Source organism: Vulpes lagopus, chromosome 6 (genome assembly GCF_018345385.1).
Source record: "Vulpes lagopus strain Blue_001 chromosome 6, ASM1834538v1, whole genome shotgun sequence".
Taxonomy (NCBI): domain Eukaryota; kingdom Metazoa; phylum Chordata; class Mammalia; order Carnivora; family Canidae; genus Vulpes; species Vulpes lagopus.
The window spans coordinates 62,199,678-62,215,275 of NC_054829.1; the positions used below are offsets into that span (position 1 = coordinate 62,199,678).

A 15,598-nucleotide genomic window follows, 5' to 3' on the forward strand; every position below is an offset into this window, starting at 1 on the left:
TATCTATCTATCTATCTATCTATCTATCTATCTATCTATCTATCTATCTATCAAATATGTCTTAAGGACCCATAAGCAAAAATGTTTCTCTCCATCTGCTTACTGAAAGCATTAACACTAACATTATACAATTAGAGATTTTAAATTTAACACAGCAACGAATGGTTAAGCTCATGTAGGGACTAAAATCCATCATGAGGTATAATCCTCCAACAAATGTTAATGTTTGGCTTCAGAATCTTTTCTATTTCTACAGAGGGTGTTAGTAGGCAGAAACCTGAGTGTCTATAAAGGAGATAAGATCAAGAACGGGATGAAGACATTGAAGATTTTATGAATGACAGAGATGGAACCTTTTCCAGCATCAAGGGGAGAGATGGTTTGGTCCACTAGTCCATTATTCATCTTTCATGTTAGCCTGAAATTATCCCATTTCTCCTGTTCCCACCTAATTCTGGTCAGCATTTCTACTGATTTGAGCCTTTATCTCCATTGTGTTATCTCCACCATACCTCTTTTTCTCTGACTTTCAGATTCCTCTCCTGACTCCCAAGTATGCCTCAACTGGGACAAGGTGATGATGAACAGATCCACCAGTCCAGACTTCTCTCACTCTTAAAACCCCAAATTCAGTCTATCACACTTAAAGGCAGCTCTTATCCCTTGTATGCCTCATCCACAAGGATGAGGGCTAGAGGACTAGAGGACTCTAGAACTGTGTGGAGGTAGGGGAAGGCAGATCCAGAGAGAGGCAGTCAAGGATACCAAGACAAACTGTTAACCTTCATAAGTTTAAGGGCCTGGAGTGCCTGGCCCTTAACAGTGCCTGGAGTTGGCCCTGTTGTCCTGTTCTGTTATGAATAAATGAAAGAAAATATATCTAACTTCCTATGAATATAGGTGACAAAATGCTATTTCATATAATTATGAAGATTTTTATCATCATTGTCAGAGTTTAGCTTCATTCCCAGGGCATATATTTTGGTATAGTAATGTTCTCTCCAACTAGAAGGCCGGTTCCCCAGCACCTCTTCATATAGTTAGTGGCTATCAATACGTTGGACGCTCAATAATTTTGATGATATGGACCTTACTTTACAATGAAACAATGTACAATGACAATGAACAAAAACTTAACTTCAATAGATAGAATTGTTTAGCTTCACTTTTCAATATCAGCATTTGGTATCAATTCTTTTAGCTACTTAAAATCTCCCATGAATTTCATTCATTACCTTATATATTTTCATTTGAGAAAAGATGTTCTCCAGCAAGCCCATTTATATGACTAGATCAACAGACCTCTGAAAGCATAATAAACTTTTTTTTTTTTTTTAGCATAATAAACTTTTAATTTTATGTTGAGGATAATTTTTTTTTTTGAGGATAATTTTTTTCTAAAGACTTTATTTATGAGAGATACACAGAAAGAGGCAGTCATAGGCAAAGGGAGAAGCAGGCTCCCTATGAGGAGCTCAATATGGGACTCGATCCCAGGACCCCGGGATCATGCCCTGAGCCAAAGGCAGATGCTCAACCACTGAGCCTCCCAGGCATCCCCGTTGAGGATAATTTTTATTTTTTATTTTTTAAATTTTTATTTATTTATGATAGGCACACAGTGAGAGAGAGAGAGGCAGAGACACAGGCAGAGGGAGAAGCAGGCTCCATGCACCAGGAGCCCAACATGGGACTCGATCCCGGGTCTCCAGGATCGTGCCCTGGGCCAAAGGCAGGCGCTAAACCGCTGCGCCACCCAGGGATCCCTGAGGATAATTTTTAAATGTTCTTCAAGTAATAACATTTTTTTATAGATCCTCAAATCGTCCCTGATACAACCCATTATTATTAAGGATAGAAGGATAATGTCTTTAGAAATCAGTCACTTCTGTGACACTCCAGAACAACTGGAATTCTCCTATCCCACTAGTGGAATGCAAAATGGTACATTCACTCTGGAAAACAGTTTAGTAGTTTCTTATGAAATTAGATATAGACTCAGCAATCCCACTCCCGAGAGTTTAGAGAAATAAAAACTTAGACACATACACAAATGAAAAGAAACTACTCATAAACACCAAAACCTAAATGTCCTTCAGTGAGTAAATGGATAAACTATAGTATATCTGCATAATATGTAATTGGGGGAAAAATTAGTGATACATGTAACAACTTGTAAAAATCTCAAAGGTATTATGCTAAGTGAAAGGAGCCAGTTTCAAAGGTTAAATGCTATATAATTCCATTTACATGACATTCTCTTTTTTTTTTTTTTTTTTTTTTTATGATAGTCACAGAGAGAGAGAGAGAGAGGCAGAGACACAGGCGGAGGAAGAAGCAGGCTCCATGCACCGGGAGCCTGATGTGGGATTCGATCCTGGGTCTCCAAGATCGCGCCCTGGGCCAAAGGCAGGCACCAAACCGCTGCGCCACCCAGGGATCCCTACATGACATTCTCAAAAGAAAACTATAGTGATGAACAATAGATCAGTGGCTGCCAGGCATTGGGGGTGGGGAGGGCATGACTATATACTGATAGCACAAGGGAGGTCTTTTGGGAGTGATGGAATTGTTCTGTACCCTGAGTGTGGAGACAATTATACAAATGTACATGTGGGTTAAAATGTGTAGAACTGTACACTAAAAAAGAAAGTCAATTTTTCTGTATGATAATTTTAAAAATAACAAGAGAAAAACAGTTTATAATCTCTTGTTAAAATACATATGAAAATTAGTTTGGGGGGATCCCTGGGTGGCGCAGCGGTTTGGCGCCTGCCTTTGGCCCAGGGCGCGATCCTGGAGACCCGGGATCGAATCCCACATTGGGCTCCCAGCGCATGGAGCCTGCCTCTCCCTCTGCCTGTGTCTCTGCCTCTCTCTCTCTGTGTGTGACTATCATAAATAAATAAAAATTAAAAAAAAAAAGAAAAGAAAAGAAAATTAGTTTTGGGTGACATATTCTCATCAGATTCTTGGAAATTAACAAGAACACACTCATAAGGTCATGGCACTACTATCATTATTCCTGATTCAACAACTTCCACATTATTTTCTGGAGAGTATAAAAGAAAATAAGGGTAATCTGGAGTCCATCTCAAAGTGAATTAAAGCAAACGGCAACATATCTTCAAAGTTGCCTATGACTTTTTCCTTAGACGTTACTGTGTTAATGCGGGTAAGTGATGTTCTCCCTTTTGTTTAATTCACATATAGCACAGCAGCCTCTGTGGCATTCACCATCACTCACAGCGTAAAATGCACTGAATACACTATGTTGTCAACTGCCTACTTTGCTCAACCTTTCTGATACATTGTGGTCTCAAAATTGCAGCTGCTGCTGCCTGTCATTGAAACAGGAATCTTCTATGGTTACTGAGGCAGCTCATACAAACACTGACCTAAGACAGTTTACAAATAAACTCTAGCTGGTTGGTCATTTTTCTTTTAACTTAGTTATGCATTTATGTGAGAGAGGTGCCTTTTCTTTTTTGGTAGCTCTGTTGTATATTTTTTCAGTTGTAGGTTATCTTTTCTAGAGAAACCATGCTCCTATGTATTTAACCGTTTGGTTTTCACCAGCATGGGAGAGAGATGAACGCTTGTGAGTGCTCTTATTGCTTCGGCTCCTGCTACTTGTCCGTGGGAGAGGATCTGTTTGCTGTCTCAGCATAAGGCCACTATGCCCATTCTTGACCATTCTCAAGACATCTGGAAGGTTTTCTTGTGAAATGACAAGTATCCATGGATCAACATTCTTCCAAAGTGGCCCAAACTGCCAATCTCCAGGCTGAGTATATTTGGAGGGAAACCCACCCTTCTTGCTACTTCCTCGCCCTGGTACTAAAGCAAACACTTGGCACCTTAAGTTCATGAAGTCCCATAAATACAGTCGTTCCCACTTCTCTCTGCCTCTTGCTTCCCTACATGCAATCCTTAAATGAGAAAACGCAGAAAATACCCAGTTTCTATAAGCTGCCTCTCCATGGGAGCAAACAATAATTGGCAGGCATTTCTCCATTCATCTACAACCCCAAATAATGTTTCTCTTTCTCATCTCCCCAAAATAATTTCACTTATCCTCTCAAAACACTCTTGACTTATATTTGTGTAATTACAGAACACAGTCAAATGGTTTTTCTAAGAAACTGTGAATTAAAGCCTGCTTTTTAAAGGACATTGAGGCCTCCATCCACTTCTATTGTTTTCCTATTACAATTTCAAAAATCTCACACCCTCAGCTTAACCAGTACATACCATTACACTTAGAAAAATATAAATTACATTTACAATAAGTTTTCATGATCTAAAGTCAGTAAGAAGAGAATTAAATATAAGCATTTTCTGTACATATTTTAGTCTTACTGCAAAATGCCATGTCATCATGACTGTTCATTTTGTTTACTAGCAATTGTAGAAATAAATGGTTAAAGTATCTTTTACCCATATGTTCACCATATGTGTGTGTGTTCACTAGCAAAAGCTGAGAAGAGATTCTTACCTAATACATGAACTTTATATTTTAAAATACAGATCAAGGGAACACCACAGTTACTTGGTTAAAATAAAAACTGTGAGCCATTTGAACTAAAACTTACAACTTTACATTAAAAACTTCCTACTGCAGAGCATTAATGTCATCTTCAGCTGACTTTCAAAACTGTACTTTCTCCAAAAGACACATAGATGTTCTTATGACAAGGTACTTTATTTCCCTCAAATTAGACTGCTCCCTCTTTTTTTCCTTCCTTGAGAAAACATACTGTCCTAATGGTCCTAATTTCCTCTTTGTCATATTGAAAAAGACGTAATGGGAAGGTGGGAGGGATGCTGTGACTTTTTACGATTGTCACAGTACACACCTCTCTCCAAAGATTTAAGAACTCTATAGTTACAAATAGTGATTATCCTTTTAACTGCTAAAACTTGGGAAGTGTGAGGACTGAAAAGAGGTTATTTATTTGTAAATGATTTTGCTGTTATCATTCGCTATAACTCCTCCATTTCCCAGACCGGACTGTACCTTTCCGGATGCAGGAAATGCACTTTAATGCCACACTGCTAGGATACTGCCACACATTTGGTCAGTGTTCAAAGGATGTTTGTAGAATTAGATTCAATTGAATAAAATACTGTTTCACAAATCCCTATAAACCAAGTACCAGTCTAGTTTCCTCTCCTAAGTGCATCCACAGTAATTGGCACTCAACTGGCAAAAGAAAGCAGCTGACAGTGGATGTCAACTGTTTTGATTTGTAGAGGCACTGAAAAAGCATGTAGGTTTGGGAAAGAAAAGGATTGGATAGAAAGGAGAGGAGGAAGATGCTAAATACAGACTTAGAAGCCTTCACACTGGCACTTTCCAGAATGCTCGGTGAGACACAGAGGAGCGGTGGCTGCCAGTGCTGCGCCCAGCAACACGCTCCTTCCCACTCCCCCCCAACCCCCCCCCACACACACACACGGGAGCCTCAGCCCTCTCACTGGCTGTAGAAATTGGTGAAAGAAACCACTTACTATGATGTTTTGGGGGTCAAACCCAATGCCACCCAGGAGGAATTGAAAAAGGCTTACAGGAAAGCAGTCTTGAAGTACCACCCTGATAATCCAAATGAAAGAGAGAAGTTTAAACAGATTTCTCAAGCTTATGAAGTACTCTCTGATGCAAAGAAACGGGAATTATACAACAAAAGAGGAGAGCAGGCAATTAAGGAAGGTGGTGGTTTTGGCTCCCCCACAGACACCTTTGATATGTTTTTTGGAGAAGGAGGCAGGATGCAGAGAGAAAGGAGAGGTATAAATGTTGTGCATCAGCTCTCAGTAACCTTAGAAGATTTATATAATGGTGCAAAAAGAAAACTAGCTCTGCAAAAGAATGTGATTTGCACTAAATGTGAAGGCCGAGGTAGTAAGAAAGGAGCAGTCGAATATCCCAATTGCCGAGGTACTGGAATGCAAATAAAAATTCATCAGATAGGATCTGGAGTGGTTCAGCAAATTCAATCTGTGTGTATGGAGTGCCAGGGCCATGGGGAATGGATCAGTCCTAAAGACAGATGTAAAAGCTGCAACAGAAGGAGATAGTTAGAAGAAGATTCTAGAAGTGCATATTGACAAAGGCATGAAAGATGGTCAGAAGATAACATTCCATGGTGAGGGAGACCAAGAACCAGGACTGGAACCAAGAGATATTATCATTGTTTTAGATCAGAAGGACCATGCTGTTTTTACTCCACGAGGAGATCTTTTTATGTGTATGGATATACAGCTGGTTGAAGCCCTGTGTGGCTTTCAAAAGCCAATATCTACTCTTGACAACTGAACCATCATCATCACCTCTCATCCAGGTCAGATTGTCAAGCATGGGGATATCAAGTGTGTGCTAAACGAAGGCATGCCAATTTATTGTAGACCATATGAGAGACCATTAAATTCGCCTAATCATCGAATTTAAGGTAAACTTCCGGAGAATGGCTTTCTCTCTCCTGATAAACTTTCTTTGCTGGAAAAACTCCTACCTGAGAGGAAGAAGTAGAAGAGACTGATGAAATGGACCAGGTAGAACTAGTGGACTTTGATCCCAATCAGGAAAGACTGCGCCATTACAATGGGGAAGGATATGAGGATAATGAACATCATCCTAGGGGTGGTGTTCAGTGTCAGACCTGTTAATGGGGCCAGTGAATAACACTGCTGCTGGCATTTTATATGCAGTAGTGAATGAGTGAAGGACTATAATCATAGCTCACTACTTGCTTTGTTTTTGTTTTAATATTCAACTATAATAGTGTTTTAAAATTTAAATGAAGAATAAACTCAAATATATATATATATAAAAAAAAAAAAGCCTTCACACTTGCATTTTCACACTCTGGAAGTCTACTTTGCCTTCAACTGAGGAAGGACCAGCTGGAAGTTCAATCTGGCCATACCTGCCCATATCCAAATCTGTATTGTTCTTCTTTTCATTATTTGAATTTTTGTTGTTGTTATTAGAATTGTTGCTTAAAAACTTCGGGGATTCATTGCTTGAATATCACTTTAAACTCCTAATCCCACGGGGGAAAAACCCTAAGCAAAAAAAGATGAGAAGAAAATTGATAATTGCTGTTGCAAGTTGGAAAAAATGTTTTGTTTTGTTTTGTTTAAGATTTATTTATTTGAGAGAGAGAGAGAGAGAACACAAGTGCAAGTGGGGCAGGGGCAGGTGGGGAGAATCTCAAGCACAGGGCCCAACACGAGGCTTGATCTCAGGACTCTGAGATCATGACCTGAGCCAAAAATCAAGAATTGGTCACGTCAGTGACTGAGCCACCCAGGCACCCTAAAGAAAATGTTTTTCTGAGGTTTTCTTTGAAAAATTCACATACAGTGCTCTACATGACTCAGCTGGGTAGTGGTTCACAATCTAAGTGCATTTACTAATGACAAAAATCACAACTATGGTCTTGACTCTAAGCAGCCCATTTGGAAATTGCTTCGAAGATCTATACTTCCCACACCTTTATAAAGTGATTTCAGGTAGAATTTGACTAAGAAGTCAGTGGTGGTTCTTACCCTTCAGTGTGCTTGTTGATCATATAGATTCTGGGGCTGCTTCTTTGATAAGAAATGGGACCAAGAGATGTGCATTTTCTTAAGCTCACAGTGGCCATGAAGCCAGTGTTCTTGGCACCACACAATGAAAACTATTGAGCCAGAGACGGGTCACCTGGGGAACTATGTGTGCACCTACTGTTGCACAACTATAACGAAAACAAAAAACCAGCCTCCCAGCAACTTGAAATGTAGTCCATCACTGACATTATGCAAATGTACCTACAGCAGAACATACATTCTTTTTGCCCCAGAACACAATTTTCCACAACTTGGTTGACCTACTGCTGGCAACATTGTGATAATCTCTAAGACAGCATCAGGTGGGTGGACTTGCTTAACATGCTTTCTTTTTCCTGTTTTGTTTTACATTTAAAGAATGAAACAGATATGGGAAATCACAACAAAATGTAGAGCATCTACATTATTATAAGACAAACATCCTTCTAACAAATATCTGAGTCAAAAAATTTCCCGCCATGTGTCTCCTCCCCATCGTAATAAAACCCTCTATCCCTGCAAAAATGACCACTCTCTTGACTTGCATAACAATCACCTTCTTGCATCTCTTTCTGGTTTTATTACCAAAGGATGCACTCCTGGATATTATAACTTACTTTGCCCAGTTTTTCACTTGCTGTGACCTTTAAGTATTTTTAAATCTATAGATTCTATCTATATTCTTTTTTCATGTAATTAATCTGTTAAAGATCCTGCGGCATTACACCTGCAGAGTTTCCCATAATTAGGATTTGTTGATTGCAGTCACCATGTTGGTTCCTTTGTTCTCTTTCTACAAACTGGCAGCTAAATCTTGAGGTCTAATTAGTTTCAGGTTCAATTTCTTTAACAAAAGTACAAGTACTGTTGCATTCTTTCAACAAGGAGCTTTTTTCCTTTGCTTTTGTTCTATTTTGATAGTTGATGATATCAACTCTTCTGGAGTTGATGCTCTGTGCCTAAATCTATCAATGCATTGGAGGGTGCAGAATAATGATATTCTATCATTTTGCTTTAATAGCTGGAATAACTTTATTAGAAAATATTTCCCTTTATCAACTATTTGTTTAAAGTGATACAATTCATAAAGGAAAGTCAAGATAAATGCTTGATTCTCAGCCCAGTTTTCAAGATAATGAACTGTTTTTCTGTTAAATCAGAAGGTAAGCAACCATTTGGTTTACTTAATATCAAGTACTCATTGACTTAGACATATGTGTTGGGTTTTGATCTGTTACAATGCTTAATCTTATTGAAATTCAAATTGTCCATGATTAGCCAGTGGGATCCCCCTCAATCTGACTTCAAGTTGATTATTCTAATTGTTTTTTATAGCTTCCTCATTCATCTTGTGTATTTCCAGACTTGAAATTAGCCATTTTTCTAAAAAGCCTTGATTCCCTTTAATGGGAAAAGTGTTTTCAGACTACATCTGGGTAATAAGAAGAATCATTACTACTAGATTAGTCATTGTTTGTAGGATTTTTAATTAACAGAGACAGAAAATATGAATATTTAAAAATAAAATATGAGTTCATAACTGATATTTCCAATTCAAATTCCCTACTACAATGGTTTTATCTAACATCTTCTGTTCTACATCAATATCTCCTTTCTTCTACACCAAGACTCCTGGTTCTCAAGAACCAGGGGTGATGGAATTAGAAGATCCCATAATTACTCATTTGTTTTATTTCATATCACACATATGATAGTTTCACGATAATAATACTAATAATACCCTAATACTGCTACTAATACTGGTCCTGAAGCAGATGACTAGGTCAGGCATTTATGAAGATACCTGGCCAAAGTGGCATTTGTTACCATAGAAGAGCAAGGTCACCTCTGATTTATCTTTAACTAGTCTTTGAGAGAATAGAAAATATATCCTAGTCTCACATTCACCACAGTTCACATTATACAGATGAAACATTTGAGGGCTTTGTAAGTTTCTTTATCATCTTCAAGGTCTTTTGAAAAGGGAAAAATAAAAGCCTCGATAAAAATATAACTGAGAAGCACATGACCACTAGTTCTCTGGGGAAGGAAAAATGTTTTTGGTTTTAGGAGGCATTCCCGGAGAGGCTTTTTGCCTCAGCAGACCCTTCCCAGTCTTTGCAGATCATCAGAGAATATGTATACAACAAAAATCAGTGAAGGGAATAATCAACAATATACCAAAGACACTGCACCACTGCCTGCACTCTAGTGCTAGGTGTGCCAGGTCCTATACTCTTTTTCTTTCCAATATAACAACTACAGGGCATAGGATGATTCTTAATAATTATTAGTTTAAGGCTATCTAGTAATGAAAATAGGTCTTCTCTTTAAGCAATGAGCTGTAAGGCTCTTTTTACTTACCATCTCATAAAGCCGAAGTTGTACAACTTACGTATTTGCTTTGTTTGTTCAGTGCTCTATCTATTATTTCTGTCTACTTCTATGAGATCTATCTTCCTTAGGAAATTCCTTTGTGTCAAGTGCTTCATTTGTCTATTTTGCTTTCTAGAGGACAGTACCACATGCAAATAGAATCTTAGTACATGCTGATATTAGTGATACTGAATTCATGAACCATGAAATAGAAGCTTGAAGATTCTCTATGAGAAAGAATAAAATTAATCACACGGTGTATCTAGATCATTTTGTACGAAGCCGAGTGTCAGAAAGTCTGAATTCTTGGTCCTGTGTCCTGACTACCTATGTCCCAATAGATCACTAAGCCTTAACTTCCTCATCTAAAGGCAGTGCTGGGGACACCTGGGTGGCTCAGCGGTTAAGCTCCTGCCTTTGGCCCAGGGAGGATCCTGGAGTCCTAGGATCAAGTCCCACATGCGGCTCCCTGCATGGAACCTGGCCCTCCCTCTGCCTGTGTCTCTGCCTCTCTCTCTGTCTCTCATGAATGAATGAATGAATGAATGAATGAATGAATAAATAAATAAATAAATAAATAAATAAATAAATAAAAATAAATCCATGCTGGATGGATCATCTCTACTCTCAAGCTCCAAGATTTTATTTTGTTTTCTTTCTCTTTTATTTTGTGTACCTCTCCCATAATGCAGAATCTGAGCTTTAGTTACCCAGAAACTTTTGTGTATCTCTGAAAATTCAGGTAAAAATGACTTCTATTTCCTACTAGTAGTAGAATGAGCACTAGACTGGGAACCAGGACACTTGAGCCCCACTCCTGGGGTTATTGGAAGGTATCTCCCTGGCTCTTGCCAGCGACCCTGCCACACGTTCTGAAATAATAGTGCAGATCCACACACCAGACAGAGGAGGAAAAATCTATAGTTTTTTTCTTTTTTTCTTTTTTTTTTTTTTTTGATAGTCACAGAGAGAGAGAGAGAGAGAGAGAGAGGCAGAGACACAGGCAGAGGGAGAAGCAGGCTCCATGCACCGGGAGCCCGACGTGGGATTCGATCCCGGGTCTCCAGGATAGCGCCCTGGGCCAAAGGCAGGCGCTAAACCGCTGCACCACCCAGGGATCCCAAGATCTATGGTTTGTGCATAATGAGGGCCAAGACCTCTACCTTCACTCCAGGGTTAATGTCCTGAGAAGCCCTTTGGTTGTGTTTTCCTTGGTCACCATGGTAGGCTCAGGCTATTACTCTTTCCCCTTCTATGTTCCTTCCACCTCAACCCTGCTGCCTGCAAACACACACACACACACACACACACACACACACGCACGCACGCACACACCCTTGAGGCTCATTTCCATCTACCTGAGCCACCATTCCTCTCTCTTCATTTCAGTCATTTAATATTTCATTATCTAAAAATCTATCAATACCTTTTGGCAATTTAGATTTGCTTACCTGAGGTGGAAATTTTCTAGTAACTCTCTTGATATTGTTAAGGATTTCAAGTTATAAGTGATAAGTTCATTTATAAATGCTTTCTCTTCATCTATCCATAAGTACTCTTTATACTGGGATAAAAAAGTTAAGGGGATGAAAGCCCTATTTGGGATTTCATTGCTGACTCACGATGTGACCTTGAGCTGGTCAACCTCTTTCTTAGATACACTCTTTATATATTTAGATCACTAAGACCATGGCACAGCTTCTAAGGATGTGTTTCTATGCCTTCCTCCTCCACATAAATATCCACAGCAACTAGCTTGGATGTTGATTTGTATTTAAACACCTACAACATGACTATTGTGACCTAACATTATAGACACAAGTTTTAAATCTCAAGTGTGAGAATAGTTATAAAGCCTCATAGGATCAGAGTCCTGTGAAGAACTAATTTTAAGGGCAATGGGTAAGACCCTGTAACAGTAAATCCAAATTTTAAAGCACCAATGCTATCCTTTCATGTAGAGCAGACAAGAAAGCAAGTCATCAATTAACCTCATCGATAGCTCCCATTGCCTCCCACTGACCCAATAATTTCATTCCTAGGAATCTCTCCTAGGGCAATCATGGATTTACCTACTGAAATGCTATCACAGAGTTGTTTATAATGATGAAAAATTCTACCAACAAAAAAAAATCAAAAGAAAGGAGATTGGTTTTTGAATCACTGTATTATACACCTGAAACTAATATAACACTGTATGTTAACTGTACTTGAAAATTTTTTTAAAAAGGAAATTGATTTAACATATTTCATATAATGAAAAAATATACAGATGCCAAAAATGACACAGCACAATGTATTTCATAGCATCAGATGTTCAAGACACATTGTTAACCGAGAAAAAGTAAGTTATAAGAGAGTTCTATAAAAAATGATTGTCATGTATACTCAGAAAGAAAGAAGTAAAAAAGATGTCAAAGCTGCTTATAGTATTTTCTATAGGTGGCAGCATTACAAATGATTTTTAATAGTTTGCCTGTATGCTTTAAATTTTCTCCACTATAGATTCATTTTTCTTGTGAAAAAGAAAAAAAGTAAAGTGAAACAACAACAAAGAAATGAAGTCAGTGTCCATAGCAAAACGATAGTCAGAGAGCGCAGGTCAAACTATGCATAGTAAATAATATAAAGTACAATATCAAGGTGACTGAAGAAGATAAATATCAAAGGAACAGGATCTTTAGACTCCCAGAATTCTTTTTGTGTGTGTGTGTGTGGAGAGAGAACTTCACTTCATCCACACCCATCATTCTCTTAGGTCTCTATATCAGGTAGCCAGGTGCTACTAGCCAGAAACTATCATTAATCAGTGGTTATTAAGACTTTTAACTCTTTTTTTTTTTACTTGATTACTTTTTTAAGTTTACTAGACTTGAAATAAAAACATGGGTGAGGGGAAGATATTCAACAACTGAAATGAATGGGAACATAAATTACTCATCCTCTCTTCTTCTTAATTCAATCAAATGTGTCCCAGAGTGTGGCTGAATAGATCACCAACCCCCTTCTACATTTTCATACAGACTCACAAGGGAGGGATTTTTCTGAAGACAGATTCTCCCAATTGATAAAGTAAGATCTTGTTTATGTCCAGGAGTGGTATGAAGAATCTTCCACTTTCAAGCTACTCCAGCCTTTGAGTAATTACCAGAAAAGGGAAGACATTTAAAGGGAATTCAGTGCTCCTTTGGGGGTACACTTTACATAAGTAAAAGTTCAGTCCTTCACCATTGCTAGGAATTCTTGAAGCAAATAATTCTTGCTAACTGATTTATATAGATGTTTACTTCCAACAATCCAAATAATTTGTACTGGTAGATTGCTTTTGTTCCTATGCTCATCCCTTTATCCACAGAATCAAAAAGAGCAAAATCTGTACATCTAACACATTTATGGAAAGTTTAATTCTGAGCATCACAGCCCAAATTAAAACATAGAATTCAGCTTATATCTTAGTTTAAAAAAAATCCATTTTGGTGTTTTGCCTGTTCCATGCTTGACTGACTCTCCATATTAGAACTGCTCTTCAGCAAGCACCAGACATACAAAGCGAGACAAAAGTTATTGAATTCCAATAATGTGGTTTTAAATCTACTCTCATTGCCCTTTTCCAGAGGCCCCTTTGGGAAATAAAAATGGATCAAAATAACATATCTGACCACCAAGTGCAGCAACCATCCATTATTAATGTCCTAATGACACATCAAAATGGAGGGTGAAGGATCCATTTGAACAGTCCTATAACACCAAGTCAGCCTCCTCAGAGGACTTTACATTGGAAATCAACAACCAGCTAAGAAATAAATTCGATTTCAATGCACTTTCCAAACATCCAGATTAATTTTACCTATAAAATCATTTTTAACCTCATTGCTTATTTGGATTGACTATAAACTTAGTGAGGGAGAACTTTCTGATTACACACACAGAATTCTATTCGTACCTAACAATGAACAGGGTTTCAGAAAACACGCAAAAGGAAAAGCAGGACAATAAATGAGCTCTGAGTGAGCACAAATCTCAACTGAACCTCAGGTCATTCCTTTAAACATATAATCCATGATTAATAATCTCCTGCCAATAGTATCCTAAGTCATATGCTCCTCTACCGCTATTTAACTGCAGGGCAGAAACTATCTCATGAATGTCTAGTGAAAATTTGCATGTGTACAAGTAAATTAATAATGAATAATAAAATTAAAGAAACAAAGCAAAGGGGCAAATGAGCTAGAGATACAGAAAATATGAATAAGAAAGGACTGTAAGAGAGATTTACAAGGATAATTTATATTGTTTCTGACTTAGACCTTCTTACAAAAAAAAAGGAGAGATTGAAGGTGGCTTACAAATAGTAAAGCATACTATTAAAGTTAAACAAAAAAAGCAGAAGAGAGAGAAAGATGAACTCAATGCTTAAAATGAGATAGTTGCTATATTTAAGCAGTCAGTTTAGCGCTATGGAAGGAAGAGAAAAATGGGTGGCTATAAGTGGATGACTGAAGAAAAGACCTGCTGTGGGAAATTAGAGACATAAAGGAATTATCAATAGTTAATACAAGAGGGTAACAGTAGATGATCTTTGTAAGTAGAGTGAACTAAAGACTAGAACACCCAGGCCAGGAAGATCTTGCTTCTTTAGACTTGCATGACATCTTAATGACAATAAAATAGATTTTGAGCATGGCAGGCAAAAGCAAGATTGAACTGAGAGAGCCTGGTGCAGAGACACCTAGGCTGGAAAGGGCTGCATTCAAATCAGAGAGAGAATACTAATAAGGAAATTCCTAAGGAAATTTAGGAACTGGAACTAGTGAAAAGTGGACTCTGTAATTAAATTTTATCTATGTTGCTTGTCCACTTATACTACAGAGGATTTGTGCTCCAGGACTGCTCATACAAACATAAGAAGGCTTTCACACTGTAAGCAGAGGGTTGAAGGTATGTGTAGGATGCTATGGTCCAAAGGGACCGCTTTTCCTCCTTTCTCCCTCAGGTTGGTGCAAAGGTCAAGACTATCAGTGACCCTGAGGACTCTTCTGCATCTAAATGCCCCTGGGTGGTTCATCACAGAGCAACAAAGAATGAGGACTTGATTAGCTTGACTCCAGTGGTTTCCCTCAGCCAGAACTGACATGAAAAAATAAGTGGATGCTTCTCTGAAATGGACAAACATATGTTCAGGGCCTAGAGGCCATCTTGACATTGAAAAAGCAGTTAAGCACCTAATTATAATAGCATTCATTTGCTATAGAAAGAATAGGCCTATTTAATGGAAAATATGGGAATAGACACAGCTTAAGATCTATAAATAGACTACAAAAGTGGTAGAACAAAGGCTGCAAACCACTATGTGAGTAGAAAGTAAAATAAGTGCACAAAAAATACACCAAAACATCTCTGGGGAATAGGTCTGCAGGCAATTTTTTCTTCATATATACAGCCCCATGTTTACTTATATATTACAGTTTATTATAAGGAACATGAAATACTATTTCAAAAAATAATAATTTGGTGGCTTTTTGCTGGCTTGTTTGTTCTTCAGCATATACACAAAGAACTTGCCTTTTAAAAATAGGAGGCAGTGATGAGCGCGTTCTAGCAGAAAGATACGGTTAGTAGTAATCATGGG

The 15,598-nt window shown here is 38.1% G+C and overlaps 1 protein-coding gene and 1 pseudogene across 5 annotated transcripts in view; one reads left to right on the top strand and one right to left on the bottom strand.

Moving 5' to 3' along the window:
* AKAP6 (A-kinase anchoring protein 6) overlaps window positions 1–15,598 on the bottom strand; it is a 486,958-nt gene that overhangs the window by 291,184 nt on the left and 180,176 nt on the right. The window lies entirely within an intron of this gene.
* Window positions 556–6,721, top strand: LOC121493291 (annotated as a pseudogene).